We start from the raw sequence: 14,422 nt of genomic DNA on the forward strand, positions 1-14,422 counted from the left end.
ATGGCTCGAAAGGGCCACCACTTACGGGCTATTCATGCCCGTGCCACCTCTTGGGTGGCTTAATCTTCATCAATCGGAGTAGACCAAGAACCACAAGCTAAAACGTCAATGAAGGTGAGATAATTAAGTGGATATTAACTGGGTGGTAAATGTATACTAACTGGATACATACTGGATACATATATACTCTATTCATACACTATTTTTATACCTATTTCAAATCTTACCAATTATAAAGTTATCTAATTTGTATAATCCTAGACATTAATATTATTTAATTCAAATTTTTTTAATAAATGCTGATTCAATAATATTTCTTTCAGTAACTGATTTACAATCCACAATTTGGCATGGATTAGCCCAGTCAACTGAATGGTTACACACTCGTGAGTGAACAAATAATCTATTGAACTCTTGGCCTGTTCTTAGACTATATTAATGTTGTTTTATTCTCAGGTTAAGATGTTTACCAGTTTGGCCCACAGAGAACCTATTATAAATTGTACATCGAGTTTTAAACACACATCCATTGCAACTATCAGGGGAATAACATTCTATGTAAATCAGTCATCCTCCAGTCATCCATCTATGTCTCATCATCCAGTCATCCTCCACTCCTCATCCTCCAGTCATCCATCTATGTCTCATCATCCAGTCATCCTCCACTCCTCATCCTCCAGTCGTCCATCTATGTCTCATCATCCAGTCATCCTCCACTCCTCATCCTCCAGTCATCCATCTATGTCTCATCATCCAGTCATCCTCCACTCCTCATCCTCCAGTCGTCCATCTATGTCTCATCATCCAGTCATCCTCCACTCCTCATCCTCCAGTCATCCATCTATGTCTCATCATCCAGTCATCCTCCACTCCTCATCCTCCAGTCATCCATCTATGTCTCATCATCCAGTCATCCTCCCAGTTGTATTTTCATTATTTTCTGGTAACTACAACATTAATGCAGTGCAAAATGCAACATCCATATATGTTCTTGGCCTCTCTTGCTTCTGTATGTGTCTTGGGACACTACTCTCTCCTTATTACGGGATCACCATAGCCTGTGCTACATGGACATTTCGTTCTGAGTAGCTAAATCTAAAACAACAACAACAACAATACTCTCTCCTTGCTCTATAAGCGCACACACGCGGCTGTCAACCCTCACACTTGGCTGTCAACTTACACACTGCGCTGTCAGTCACACCGTGGGCTGTCAACCCTCAAGCCGGACTGGCTGGCAACTCAGCGCCCCAGCCCGGCTTTCGGGTTGACAGGCTGGGTAGGAACCAGCTTGGTGTGTGGATTGACAGCCTGTTGTAGTACCCAGCCCGGTGTGGAGATTGACAGGCTATAACTGCTATCATGCCCATCAACTGACATGCTGGGGTGACCGAACGGACAAGTTGACAGATGAACTCTCAGACACGTGGACTAGCTGACAGCCGGACTGACTGACAGCCACATGGACGGGCCAACAAACAAGACAGACTCACAACCGGACGGGCATCGTTATACCCAAACAAGCTTACCCCCCATGCCCCTAAAGCCACCAAACAAGGTGGCTTTAGGGGCATGGGGGGTAAGGAAATGGGGGGATGGGGGGGACGTGTGGACCAGACCAGAGTCACAGACACCACTAATTGGCCCAGCTTATCGGTCGCCCTATCAGCGGCTGCCTCAGAAGTTGCAGATCAGGTGATGAACTATGACGCTGATCGAGAATTTATTTTTCAAACACAGTCGCCGTGGCCAGCAACCTCTTTAAACACTACGACGATGACAATGATGATTTCGAGCGCCAACTCATCTCGAGCGATCGAACCATGACCAACAACCAGTTCTTGTTGGTTTCATTGTCACCTCATCACAGCGAGGCGAGGCAGGAGGGTCCTGGGCCTGTGTGTTAGCGAGGAAGAGGAAGAGCAGGAGCAGGAAAGGGAGGGAAAAGGAGCAGTTTCCAGCCCGGTAGCTTGGGATGAGTGCGGCAGGAAGGAGTATCTCGTCGCCACGGACATGTTACGAGGCCCTAAGTGACGTGAACGGCCACGTTTAACTGGATACGCTACAAGACGTTCAGCGTTTTTTAGCTCGGGGAATTGCCCACAGGTAAAAACGGTCTTTCCTTCGTGCTTCTCCATTACTGCGCTGTATGGCGCGGGAAACAGCAGAGGAAACAGTGGCTATAGACGCCGCCACAACCCGCGGGAGAGCGAGAAGATCAGCATCTCCAGCGGAACTGCTGAGATAAGCAGCAACATCAGAACAGTCGAGTGGAGAAAGATCTCCGATAGAGTTGCTGAATGCAGTAGAATCTCTGAATCTCTGAAGTAGAGCTGCTGAATGGCACAGCACCTCGAGCAGCTTGGCTGAGCAGGTCAGCACTCGGGGCCATCCCCTCACGAGACCCGCGACTCGTAAATCTACCTTCGGCTGATCTGATCACATATTAATATTCAGCGCCGACCCCTTGATGGTCGCCAGAGTAACCTCCCAACCCTTAAAAATTAGGCAATAATGACCCACATCAGGGAGACGCTCGTGGACGATTTACGACCTCGCTCGTCTGAGCAGACGCTGCTATATACACACACACTTGCCAGCGTCCTCTTGGCTTGCCAGAGTCCTCTTGGCCGCGGTCACTTGCCCAGACACTCGTCCTGGTGCAAGGGATCACCATTCCACCCGTAAGCCATCGCCTGGACACAAGGGTGATATCGGAAGTCAACAAACACTGAAATACGCCGCTAGATACCATCAGCGCGCGTTCGAGGGAACTCCATATGTCAAATATTGGGACAGAATCGACATAGTTGAGTCTGCCCTCGTGCGGCTGCCTAGCGGGGCGGAACTAAAACGAGGCTAAGACTTACTAAACACGTAACTCTGACAGATTTACAAACTCTCTGGCTGTTGGCTGGTCTCCTTGTGGCATGTTTACGGTAGGAGGTATTCATACATGGTTGGCCAGTGATGCTCTTGTTGCTCACCTACTCATCTACCCGTACGCGTGTGAGGGAGCTTGCTTGTCGCCGCGTTCAAGGCCGAAGACCTCGTCTGTTGGTGCACTACACCTCCACCCACTGTCTCCTCCTGTCCGCACCACTCCTGTGCCTGGTAAGTCCACTACGGGCTCACCATAGCCCGTGCTACTTGCCCCGCTCCTGTGCCAGGTAAGTTACGGGCTCACCATAGCCCGTGCTACTTGGAACTTGTTCCAAGTAGCTGAATCTATAACATCATCCTCTTGTCCTTACAGTCTCCTCGCTCGCTCCGCTACTGTTTCCCGTCATTCCGTCTCCCCTTACCGTCTGCTCATTCGTTCGGCGTCTCTTCCGTCTCCTCGCTCGCTTGCTGTCCCCTTTTGCTCTCCAATTAACTGGCACCGTCACAAATTACACGTAGAACGGTAGTTGCTAATTGGTGTAGGTTGTTCCAATGTTCATCTTACGTATGGTAATGACGTAATTTACTGTGGAAATGTCTCATATACCCGTTGATGATTTTCCAGTCTTGCCATTGGTGAAGGAGATAGAGCCTATAGGCATTGGTGAAGGAGATATAGGCTCTATCTCCGTCACCATTGCCTATAGGCTCTAGGCAATGGTGACGGAGATAGAGCCTATAGGCATTGGTGAAGGAGATAGAGCCTATAGACACGTAGCTACGTGGACAAGGAGATGCTAACTAGTAGAGCTGTGACACGCACAGCTACGTGGCCATAAGGATGGAGGCTAGTTGACCAGGGACACTTAACTATTTGATCAAACAAGTTTTATCTCCTTGAAAGGAAATAAGAATCAAACTCATACTCATGAGATGGCAGTGACGACGTTTCGGTCCGTCCTGGACCCATGTCAACTCGTGGTAATTCGTGACCGTAAGGGTCCAGGACAGACCAAAACGTTGTCATATAATGGTCCAGGATGGAGCAAAATGATCGTGTGAAGGATAGATGAAATTGTTTATGTAATAATCTAAGATGAGGTCTGATAAAGACCTTTTGTGCCCTTTGTAATGCTTTTTGCGCTACGGCTCACAGGATGGGTATGGGGTGCACAATTAACTAGCCGCCTCCGGCGGCAACAATCAATCAATCGTGACACGCGCTAGTTTCATAAAGTGCTTCGACCCCAACCCGACCATGTTGAGCACGTACCCCCATCGCAATCAGGATGCCAAGGTTGGTGAGAATAGCCCTAGACATCTGGCCTCCAATCTCCAACATTCTAATGTCTAGATATAGATGTTTAGCATTTATTGCAGATAATTCCCATTTAATCATTAATCTGGCCGCCTCTTGCCAAGTATGGTCATCGATAATGCTGCAATTGGGGATTTGATAATGTTTTAATGATGCCATTTCCAGAGCGAACTCATTAACTCGACAAACATAAAATCATGTTAAGCGAATTTGAATTAACTTTGAATCCATTCATTGTAATAGAGTTTTAACAGAACAAAGCTAAATGCATTTTCATTTTACCCTCTTATATAAATATTACAGCAATTATGAAAATTGTAGTTTTGTAAAGCGTGCTACTTCAGTATATATAATTTTAAAATTTATTATTTGTATGTAAACTTTAATACAATGCTGCAAAGATGTAGACGAAGATCTAATTGTAGACTCATGAGTGGCAGTGTAAATACCTGTGTTAAGTTGTCAATCACAATTATAATCTTAAGAGTGACCACGTGATTTGCCGACATTAATATTTGCTAGTGTCGATTAAACAAAATGGTTCACTTTAGTGAGTGACTTTTATGCTAGAACCAACAGTTCGAGAGAACCACAATGCGGTTCTCGAGGTTACTAAGGGGTTCCGTAAGAGGCCACTACGGGCTCCGTTAGGGGTCAACAGTTGTTCCGTAAGAGGTCACTACGGGCTCCGTTAGGGGTCAACAGTTGTTCCGTTAGGGGTCAACAGTTGTTCCGTTAGGGGTCAATAGTTGTTCCTTTAGGGGTCAACAGTTGTTCGTTAGGGGTCAACAGTTGTTCCATTAGGGGTCAACAGTTGTTCGTTAGGGGTCAACAGTTGTTCGTTAGGGGTCAACAGTTGTTCGTTAGGGGTCAACAGTTGTTCCGCTAGGGGTCAAAAGGGATTCCACGAGATGTTAGTAAAGTTCCGCAGGAGACAAGTGATAAATAAACTAATGTTAATCATACTCAAATGTATTTTTTGAACCATTTCTGTGTTCGTCCTGAGAACTTGATATTAAGAGAAAAAGAAGAACTTTGTGAGCTGCGATCTGCTCGTACACGCCAGACGAGATTCACTAACCTATCTCTGCACAAGTTCTGGATTTCTGTCATTATCTTCTCATTGTTGCAGTTCTCAACATCGCACGTATGTACCAAGTATCAACAGCAACCACAGAAATCGTCTGCTTTCAGTTGAAAATGAAACCCGTGTATTTGTCCAAAATTCGACTCCAGATTGAGTACTTGTGAACGAAATGACACCTACTGGTCTCATATTGCCCGAAACTACCCGAAACGCTGCCTGAAACTGCCCGAAACTACCCGAAACGCTGCCCGAAACTGCCCGAAATGCTGTGCGTACTAGTGGCTTTACAAGATTGTAAATACCATGCTATGTATCCTCACAAACCCAATGTACCTTCTTGTATATAAATAAATAAATAAATAAATAAATAAATAAATAAATAAATAAATAAATAAATAAATAAATAAATATTAAAAGAGTAGCAAATTGAATTATCTAATTGTCTTCAAAAATTGCACTATCTTAACCCACATATTTGTTCAGATTGCCTTAATTTATCGTATGCCTTTTCAACATTGTCAATGTTTATTTTCTTGTGTTTACAGATATGATTGATTTTTTTGTGATTAATAAATATATATATTCGTGAGATTAATATATTATATATAATTTTTACGCAGGGAGTTCTCTGAGACACGAAAACTATTCCAAGGGTTCCGGAAGAGTAAAAAGCTTGAGGAACACTTGTATAGACAAGCGATAGACATCAGGAAAAACAGAAGAACAAAGTAAAACAACTAAGCAAGAGGCGATTAAAAAAAATATATACAAATATAAAAACAAAATAGTTTCGGAACGACAACATTTTTCGAAGCAAATCAGTAACCAAAACCAATCAGTTAAGGCAACCAATGGGTTGATTGAGTACACTACACACTACACTTTATTGGTACAGACGGTACAAACAGCACACTGCACTTTAGTGGTACAGGTTGCACATTGCCACCTCAAGATAATCTAAAATTCAAATCCCTTGACAAAGATAAAGACGGAGCATGAGAGAGCAACACTCTCAGCATAAGCAATTGCAACTGTGCAAAGACGAACAGTACCAAGCTTGACGCAATATAGCGTGCAACACTGCACACACGAACAGTACCGAGCTTGACGCAATATAGCGTGCAACACTGCACACACGAACAGTACTGAGCGTGACGCAATATAGCGTGCAACACTGCACACACGAACAGTACCGAGCTTGACGCAATATAGCGTGCAACACTGCACACACGAACAGTACCGAGCTTGACGCAATATAGCGTGCAACACTGCACACACGAACAGTACTGAGCGTGACGCAATATAGCGTGCAACACTGCACACACGAACAGTACCGAGCTTGACGCAATATAGCGTGCAACACTGCACACACGAACAGTACCGAGCTTGACGCAATATAGCGTGCAACACTGCACACACGAACAGTACTGAGCTTGACGCAATATAGCGTGCAACACTGCACACACGAACAGTACTGAGCTTGACGCAATATAGCGTGCAACACTGCACACACGAACAGTACTGAGCTTGACGCAATATAGCGTGCAACACTGCACACACGAACAGTACCGAGCTTGACGCAATATAGCGTGCAACACTGCACACACGAACAGTACTGAGCTTGACGCAATATAGCGTGCAACACTGCACACACGAACAGTACTGAGCTTGACGCAATATAGCGTGCAACACTGCACACACGAACAGTACCGAGCTTGACGCAATATAGCGTGCAACACTGCACACACGAACAGTACTGAGCTTGACGCAATATAGCGTGCAACACTGCACACACGAACAGTACTGAGCTTGACGCAATATAGCGTGCAACACTGCACACACGAACAGTACCGAGCTTGACGCAATATAGCGTGCAACACTGCACACACGAACAGTACTGAGCTTGACGCAATATAGCGTGCAACACTGCACACACGAACAGTACTGAGCTTGACGCAATATAGCGTGCAACACTGCACACACGAACAGTACTGAGCTTGACGCAATATAGCGTGCAACACTGCACACACGAACAGTACTGAGCTTGACGCAATATAGCGTGCAACACTGCACACACGAACAGTACTGAGCTTGACGCAATATAGCGTGCAACACTGCACACACGAACACTACCAAGCTTGACGCAATATAGCGTGCAACACTGCACACACGAACACTACCAAGCTTGACGCAATATAGCGTGCAACACTGCACACACGAACAGTACCGAGCTTGACGCAATATAGCGTGCAACACTGCGCACACGAACACTACCAAGCTTGACGCAATATAGCGTGCAAAACTGCACACACGAACAGTACCGAGCTTGACGCAATATAGCGTGCAACACTGCACACACGAACACTACCAAGCTTGACGCAATATAGCGTGCAACACTGCACACACGAACAGTACCGAGCTTGACGCAATATAGCGTGCAACACTGCACACACGAACACTACCAAGCTTGACGCAATATAGCGTGCAACACTGCACACACGAACAGTACCGAGCTTGACGCAATATAGCGTGCAACACTGCACACACGAACAGTACCGAGCTTGACGCAATATAGCGTGCAACACTGCACACACGAACAGTACTGAGCTTGACGCAATATAGCGTGCAACACTGCACACACGAACAGTACCGAGCTTGACGCAATATAGCGTGCAACACTGCACACACGAACAGTACCGAGCTTGACGCAATATAGCGTGCAACACTGCACACACGAACAGTACTGAGCTTGACGCAATATAGCGTGCAACACTGCACACACGAACAGTACTGAGCTTGACGTAATATAGCGTGCAACACTGCACACACGAACAGTACCGAGCTTGACGCAATATAGCGTGCAACACTGCACACACGAACAGTACCGAGCTTGACGCAATATAGCGTGCAACACTGCACACACGAACAGTACCGAGCTTGACGCAATATAGCGTGCAACACTGCACACACGAACAGTACCGAGCTTGACGCAATATAGCGTGCAACACTGCACACACGAACAGTACTGAGCTTGACGCAATATAGCGTGCAACACTGCACACACGAACAGTACCGAGCTTGACGCAATATAGCGTGCAACACTGCACACACGAACAGTACCGAGCTTGACGCAATATAGCGTGCAACACTGCACACACGAACACTACCAAGCTTGAAGTAACTAGGAGCCAGATTCACGAAGCAGTTACGCAAGCACCTACGAACCTGTCCATCTTTTCTCAATTTTTGGCGGCTTTGTTTACAATTATTAAACAGTTAATGAGCTCCGAAGCACCAGGAGGCTGTTTAGAACAATAACAACAGTTGACTGGCAAGTTTTCATGCTTGTAAACTGCTTAATAAATGTAACCAAAGCCGTCAATGATTGAGGAAAGAGGAACAGGTTCGTAAGTACTTGCGTAAGTGCTTCGTGAATCTGGTCTCAGGTATGCAACCTCCTCAGGACAAGCTCAAACATGGCGAAGAAGTTGCTAAAAGCGACCGAGTTTCTCTAAAGACGTCTCACACACCTGGTTATCTTGAGATGATTTCGGGGCTTTAGTGTCCCCGCGGCCCGGTCCTCGACCAGGCCTCCACCCCTAGGAAGCAGCCCGTGACAGCTGACTAACTCCCAGGTACCTATTTACTGCTAGGTAACAGGGGCATTCAGGGTGAAAGAAACTTTGCCCATTTGTTTCGGCCTCGTGCGGGAATCGAACCCGCGCCACAGAATTACGAGTCCTGCGCGCTATCCACCAGGCTACGAGGCCCCCCTCCATATATGGCACTCCATATAACCTGCTCAACACCTCGCCAGATGTATCACTGCTCATTGGTAACACGTATTGTTCACGTGGTTCCGATTTCTCACTCCAGAGCATTTGGACTACCTCCTTACGGTCTGTTGATGCGTCTCACTCTCTCTCTCTCCTAAGCAGTGGTCACCATTTCACGCACTGGCCCTTAAGTTCCACCAATCACCCATCGCGTCTCAAGAATCATACAGAATCATACACTGCTTCTTCATACTCTGAGTATATAAGCCTCAGAGGAACAAAATACACATTCCTTCGTCCTATTCATAAGTCTCAATTAATAACACATCTGCTAATAACATTATGAACGCCACTACCAACAAACCAACAATTGTTTAAACACAACCAATAAAAAGACTCATAACATCAACAACAACAATGACTAACAACAGAAAACAGAAACAAAATACAAAATATATTACAAAGAATATAACTTTTAGAGGCAATATACTTAAAAGTAATTAAATTCTCAAAACGTAGTCAATATCAGATTAGCGGCCGCGACTAACTGCTCTTGTCAGCGGGGATGGGCGGTGCCCTAGTTGTCTCACGGTAGACTATCCCCTGGAAACACAAACCGAAACTGTCTCTATTTTCCGCTTGTTACAACTTGTAATAAAGTTGTTACATCTTGGCTTAACGTGTTTATGACGTATTAGAACGTTGTTACAACTTGCTATATTGGTTGTTATAACTGGTTAGGAGGTGTTAAAACTTGTTCGAACGTTGTACCAACGTCGTAGTTTCGGTGTGTGTTTGGCGGGCCTGAATAGCTGAGTTGTGATGAAATACGATTAATCTTCAAGACTAAACACACCCGGGGGAGCCGGTCGGCCGAGCGGACAGCACGCTGGACTTGTGATCCTGTGGTCCTGGGTTCGATCCCGGGCGCCGGCGAGAAACAATGGGCAGAGTTTCTTTCACCCTATGCCCCTGTTACCTAGCAGTAAAATAGGTACCTGGGTGTTAGTTAGCTGTCACGGGCTGCTTCCTGGGGGTGGAGGCCTGGTCGAGGACCGGGCCGCGGGGACACTAAAAAAAAAAAAAAAAAGAGCCCCGAAATCATCTCAAGATAACCTCAAGATAACACCATAATAGCGAGTGGTTCAATACGTTTTCGTGGCTGGCTAAGGCATCACATGTGTCTTGACATTTTCACATATTTGAATGGCTTTAATTTCTCCCTACAAGGGAGAGCTGTAACTAATTTTTAAGTTGAAGATCAAGTAGAAACCGTTATCATGACATTAGTTCCCACTTGTGGTGGCAGGTCTATAGAGCTGTTTGTGTTTGTGTCTTTTTCCGACTCAAATGACCAGTCTGTAGAGTCCGTTGATGACCTCTCTCAAGAAATAAGAAACTCCTGCATTCTAAGGTCAAGTTTCAGTCAGTACAAATTATCCGACGTTTGGGCTGGATGTGACAAGTCCTTACTAGTGGTATCCAAAGCACAGAGATATTTAATGTCATTCCCCATTACATATTTATATGAACGGGTTTTCTCCCAGCTGTGTTATATGTGACAGGATATATGTGGACCCAGATCTACCCTTAACACCGTCTGGCATTGAACTTGAAATGAGGAACATAGTGTCAACATTGCAGCATCAACCATCTCATTAAACATGAGGTAAACATGAGTTCTGCCCAAAACGCTATGTGTGCTAGTGGCTTCACAAGAAAGTATAACTTCAATGCTCTGTACTCTCATAAACCCAATGTACCTTCTTGTATATAAATAAATAAAAATAAAAACATGTTTTTTTAATATTACCATCTATTGAATTGCGTACTCTGCTACATGTGTCTTTCAACTGGGAGATGGAACTTGAAAAAAGAGATTGTTGTTACTTGACAGTTAATCTTAGTCAAATAAACAAACCTTTAAAAAACAGGATCCATAGAAAAATGAGTTTAAATATAAGATGTCCTTCGTGGGGAAAAGATTGAAGTACCACTGGGGTCCTAGATTGGGGTCTACGATTGGGGTCTAGAATCAGCACTTAGGATTTTTTTTGTTTTTTCAGCCCTGGGTATAAGATAATCTCAGACATAATAAATTCAATCATTGACAAATTGAATAATATACTAGCTTTAATTTGTAATCTATCAATATCGCATGGCAGGTCCCCCCCCCCTGACATTCATCAGACTGTAAAAAATAGGCGAATATTAAGGCGTCCAAAGACCCATAGTCAATAGTCAATTATCGACTACTGTCGGTCCCCTGAGTGGTTAGGAACATATTTAAGAAGGTCGTTTAAGATAGGTTTGTAGTTTATTAAGACACAGGCAACCTATTGACTCGGATTAACAACACAAAAAAGGTAAAATTTAAAATAAAATAAAAAAAAAATCTCAAATATTTTTATCTGGAAATATCCTAAATGGTTCGACTACAGTGATATCACAACAGTTGTGTCTTTTGAGTGTGACGATCATCTTACAACTTGAAAGGTTTCTCATGCTCCGCCCCCCCTTTCTCAAAGAAAAAGGGCTGGCTTCAGGCCTGACAGCTGAGTGGACAGTGTTCGGGATTTGTAGTCCTGAGGTTCCGGGTTCGATCCCCCGGCGGAGGCGGAAACAAATGGGCAGAGTTTATTTCACCATGATGCGCCTGTTCACCTAGCAGTAAATAGGTACCCGGGAGTTAGACAGCTGTTACGGGCTGCTTCCTGGGGGGGTATGAAACAAAAAAGAGGCCTGGTCGAGGACCGGGCCGCGGCGACGCTAAGCCCCGAAATCATCTCAAGATAACCCCAAGATAACCAGTATTGTCTGTCATCTATATATGCCTTACAGGCGGCACAGGGCCCCCCCACTACCCTGTTGTAATAAAGTCTTCCTGTGTCTACAGGGAAATTAGACTTTAAATAGGTCTTTACATTCTTAAAAGAACATTCTTTACATTCTTATTTCCCCCTATTCTGTTCATAAATAAAATACACTCAACATTACGCTAACAACAAAGAATAACAACTCCGCTAACAAATACAAATATCAAATAATAATAAATACAGAAATAAGGATTAAAAACTCTGCTGGCCGCAAAAATGTTCAGTCTTTGATAAAGACAAAGAATGAACATTTTTTAATACCAGTAATTTCAAAACAAGCCTGACCCTGGTTGAATACCGGTTTGTATCCGGTTGAATACAACCGGATACAAATCCCACCACCACAAGCAATCCCGTTCAATAAACAATACAATTCCCCCAAGTTCCATAAACTCTTCAGCTTCCAGAGTCACGTAAGAAAAACTTTACTCCCACGATCAACACCACACACACTCTTCCCCTCCTTCTCAGACACTCACAACACCATACAACCCCTTAATTAACAACCCTCTCCTCCCCTTTCCCCCTACTCAACAGCATCACATCCCCACCAATCAGCACATTTGCTCTCCCTTCCCTACCTTCAAGTTCAAGTATGTTTATTGAGACAAGAAAGAAATACATCTCAAAGGGATAGAGTAGCTTAGGCTATTTCTACCCCCTTCCCTTCTCTCTCTCTCTCTCTCTCTCTCTCTAGACTCCTCAAAAGTCATATAATTAGGCAAGAGCTGTTGTGTGCAGACGGAACACTGGGTTCTCAAACACCACCTCCACTAAACCCTCACAAACTTTACTCACCATTTTCTCACTCGGCTCCCCCGCTAAAAAAACGGAGGTGAAAATCAAATATGAGGTGGCCAACTTTTCAGACGCCATCAAAGGCCGACTGAACACTTTGGCAAATTGTTCTGCCTGTCTTTTGAGAGCTGGGTGTTGGGGCTGAAATGTTTGGGGCCCGTTGTTAACTGGCCGGGCTGAGAGTATGTGCTTATAGCGGGGAGAGCAGTATATGCTATACCCAGTGGGGCATATAACAGTGTTATCCCCATTGGGGAGGATAATACCATGGTATATTCAGTGAGAACACTCATTTGGGAAGAATATATCCAATGGTTAGGGTTACCCAGTGAAAATTATATCAAGCAGTGAGAAGTATACCCAGTAGTGGGGACTATATCGAGTGAACAAATCCACAAGGGCCGTGACGAGGATTCGAACCTGCGCCCGGGAGCATCCCAGACACTGCCTTAATCGACTGAGTGTCTGGGATGCTCCCGGGCGGAGGTTCGAATCCTCGTCACGGCCCTTGTGGAGTTGTTCATTTGATGCATCACATTAGTGTGATTTCTGTGTGTATATCGAGTGGTGTGAAGTATACCGCGGGTCCATACATTATACCAAGGTGTCCAAATTATACTGTGAGTGGCCGTTACACCGAGGTTCTTCTATATACTGAAGACCACGTCCTATTGAGGGTTCATAATATACTGAGTGTAGAATTTATACTGAAGCTCCGCGTTATACTGAGGTCCACGCTATACTGAGGAGTCCACGTTATACTAAGGGACCAAGTTTCTATTTTTATTCTATCTAGTTAACATATACATTCTATTCTATTCTATTCATAGCTATTCTATCAACACATCAAGAGAAGACCAATGTGACAACTTGCTAATAATCTATATCGATGAGAGAATGTCTGTTCGTCCAACGTTGGAGGCCAGAGGCTTAAGGCTAGCCTCGCCCAACTTTGCAGGGTGAATGGTCTGGGGAACAGGGCAGCAATAGGATGGTCGGGGGGGCGGGGGTGTCGGCTCCAATGCCACACTAATATCAGTATCTAACCCAACCTTCAGATGCGATTTTCATGAAGTTAGAAATACTGGGGAGGGACGAGTAAATCACGAAAATTAACACGTGATGAAAATTGTGACAGTGTCAGATCACGAAAGAAGAAGTGAAACAGGAATTTCCTTAAGTAATACATCTTCAGGAGGAATGATTTACAAGTTCGTATATTGGACATATATAGGCAGGAGAGAGGTGAAGAGAAGTGAGGTACAGTGACAAATATATGAATGGGATTGGCTGGATATAAATAAGAGATGCATCGTATGGGTCAATAGGCCCATACGTGGTTAATAATAGCGTAAGATAGTAGATATTAACAATGAATTAGTGAGACAAATGTGTATCAATGATCCTAATCAAATCGGCCTTTAACTAATCAATCAAAAATGGATCTATATTATACAAACCACTGCTAATGTTCAAATTACATGATTGTGTAATCTGTATTAAAGCAGATACAATTATGTTCCTATTGAAAGTGGTTTTACAATTCGTTATTGAAGAAGCCATCTCCCAATCAATTTGGTGAGAATTTTCTGACAGATGAACACACAAAGCATTAGACAATTGGCCATGTCTTACAGAGTATTTATGTTGCGAAATTCTACATTTCAAATCTTTAGATGTTTGC

The sequence above is a fragment of the Procambarus clarkii genome, chromosome 55, assembly GCF_040958095.1.
Source record: "Procambarus clarkii isolate CNS0578487 chromosome 55, FALCON_Pclarkii_2.0, whole genome shotgun sequence".
Classification (NCBI taxonomy): domain Eukaryota; kingdom Metazoa; phylum Arthropoda; class Malacostraca; order Decapoda; family Cambaridae; genus Procambarus; species Procambarus clarkii.